Raw genomic sequence first — 3,079 nt, forward strand, 5'->3', positions numbered from 1 at the left:
ACCACTCTTTTCGACGGTGATTTAGTAGTCAATTTGTCTCAATATTTTGCTCAATAGGACAAGATAGCAGAAGTGGGTGTCCCTCCTCTACCCTTAATTCATGCTGTTAATGCAGCTTTTCCTCAGATAGACATATATTACCGTGGGGGGTTGCCCAAAGAGACAGTTCCTTCCCTTGTCAGGGGGGGGGGACAGCGTCCTGTGCAGCAGAACCTCTGTGTGTCCTCTATGGACCTGTCACTCAGCTGAGCCATCACAACTCCCAGGGTCAGGGGGGGTTAAGCAGCATCTGTCATCCAGAGAAAATGCATTGTATTGAGGGGCGGGCGGCGGCGGAGACTCCCCCCCGGTCCCCTCATCTGTCGGCTCCACACCTCTTCCACCTCTCGCAGAACAACAGGAAGGACGCAGGAGAATCTCTGGGGCTAAACTTGACCCGAGCATCGGAAGATGAGGAAGCACTCTGACATCACGGCCATCGCGCGTCGGCCAAAAATAACCTTCCTCTCCAAGAAAACCTGTGGCCCCCGTGCAAATCTGCCCCCCCCCCCCCCCCCCCCCCCGGGAGGGAGGTCACACGAACACGCTAGGTGTGGGCCCTTTAACTAGAAGTTGAAGCCTCACTGTGTGCCACTTCCTCCCGTCTTGCAGCCCAAACATTTGTCCTGCGTCATGTTTGATAGCTATAAATTCTCCTTGACACATTGAAGAATACTGTGTGGTATATTTACGAGCAAAATATGAACTTCGTTTGTTCTGCTCGGTATTATGAAGTGTTTTTAAGCCGTGCTTGTGTAAATCTTTCTCGGGCAGCATGCCTGGGTGTCCCGCTGTGGGAAGTCTTGAGCCTCCCCTTGGAGATTCATTTCTTCTCTTCATCTGTTGCCTCATTTATTTAAGCTACAGGGGCTCAGTCTCCTGACATGTCCCTTCGTCTTCTCCGCGAGGGAGACACACGGAGAGATGGATGCACGCCTGCTGTAGACTCCAGCGGGCTGCCACTTAACAGGAGGTGTGTGGGCGGGCTCTGCCCATCTCCCCTTTTAGAAAGTGTGTTATTTTGCTTGTTCTGGGGGGCAGATACGACTTATTTCCTCGCGTCAGGCGTCATGTGACCGTCCTCACAAACAATCAAAGAGCGGATATCTCAGCCGGCAGACTGGCTGCTCTTCCTGCTCTCTAGCGTTGTTATTGTGTGACTGTGCTGACCTCCAGGAGACTGACGGACCGGCCGGGCCGTGAAGGAGTCACCAACAGTGTTGGGGGTAACTCATTACAAAAGTAACATAATATATTACTTTTAGCAGTAACTCAGTAATATAACTTATTACCAATGGGATTTCAGTAATATTAGTTACTTTGTCAAGTAGCCTAACAAGTTACAAATTTAGTTACTTTTTTATTTATTATCAAAGCACATTTAAATAAAGATACAATCATTTCCTAATCAAATGTGTATTTTTAAGCAAATAACCACTATAGATGACAGTAACAAAGGAAAAGGATAACATTTAGAATTTTGGGTGGTTTACACTGACTTCAAGACAGTTGAAATTATTTTTCGGGATGGTTCAGTGGTTCATTCTGCTACTGCTGTTATTTTGGTGAAAGTAATGCAAAAGTAGTGTAATAAGTAACGAGTTACTCTACACAGAAAGTAATACTGTAAAGTAACTTATTAGTTTGAAATGAAAGTAACTAATAATATGTAGTATATTACATTTTAAAAGTAACTTTCCCAACAGTGGTCACCAATACACTTTCTGAAGGAATGTTTCTCTCATCTGCTGTGTGCGTGTTACAGCAGAGGCCTGCCGTTACTGCATGTAGAAGCAGTCTGCAAATGCATTTCAAAACAATGCAACGCAACTTACGCAAGTCCATCTATACATCTTGGAATGAACGTTTTGAACTTATTAAGGCCACACAGTGATTTGAAGACAAACTGTCTCTGGCAGGTTCTCAAACTTTTTCACGTGAAAGACCACTAAAGTGGCCCAAATAACCATTTCCACAGCAGCCATTTTGAGGTGCAAAGCAGGGCAAAGGCAGGGTAACCAATAACATCAATGAGGGCCCTGGCGACACCTAAATGGAATGGAACCATCATTAATGGTATTGGTTGCACCTGTGTTTTCCCTGCTTTTCACCTCAACATGGCCACTGTGAAAAGAATTTCATAAGCTTTTGTCCCAGCCAGGATCTAATAAGATTTTAGCTTTTGTGATGACCCTCCCACTCTCCTGGCCCTGTCTTGCAGGAGCCTGCGGTGTTGGGCTTGTTAGGCTGGACCCTGGGCCCGGTGCACTCATTGGGCTTAAGAAGACCTTCAGATGATGCACCTTTTTGTGTTTGTTTGTTTAATGTACTTTGTGTTGCTATCTAGTTATTTTCCATTATTTTAGTTAAGTTATTGTTTTAACCTTTACTTTGGTGGAGTCATTCATGAAAGTAAAACTTAAAACAATATTTATATTAACTAAAACGAAAGAAAATTAACAAGACAACACAAACTACATTAAACAAACAGAACAACATGGGAGAGTGAATGTTCTGAAGGTCTTGGTCTACACGCAATCGGTATAAGTATACCAGGCTCCTGCAAGACATCAAAGACCACTAAACTACACAAATAAGATCACAGACCCCCATTTAATAAGAATTTGTCTCAGGGACCCCCATCTGATGAGATGTTTGCTTTTAGATGTTTTATTAGGCTACAGGAAGTGTATGAAATATAGACATACATTGTCAGTTACTTATGGATGGAATTATAATTAAATAAATGTTCCCCTCTTTTTGCTGGGGAGCCCCTGGGTTCCCCCGGACCCCACTTTGAGAGCCACTGGTCTAGGGGCCTGCTGCTGCCACAAGCAGTGCCAAAGGGTCTGCAGGCAGGAATAGGGAGCTCTTTAGCAGTAGAGGTTTGATAAGAGAAAAGGCGACATCGGCAGATCAGCTATCAGCATGTCCACTGGTCTGAATGAAACACACACACACTAGGGGATGTGGTCGCCTAGGGCCTAGGCAGACTTGATTTCAAACAGACAACAAACAAAGTCATGATCAGAAAGATAAA

Source organism: Poromitra crassiceps (genome assembly GCF_964638095.1).
Source record: "Poromitra crassiceps genome assembly, chromosome: 10".
NCBI classification, from domain to species: domain Eukaryota; kingdom Metazoa; phylum Chordata; class Actinopteri; order Beryciformes; family Melamphaidae; genus Poromitra; species Poromitra crassiceps.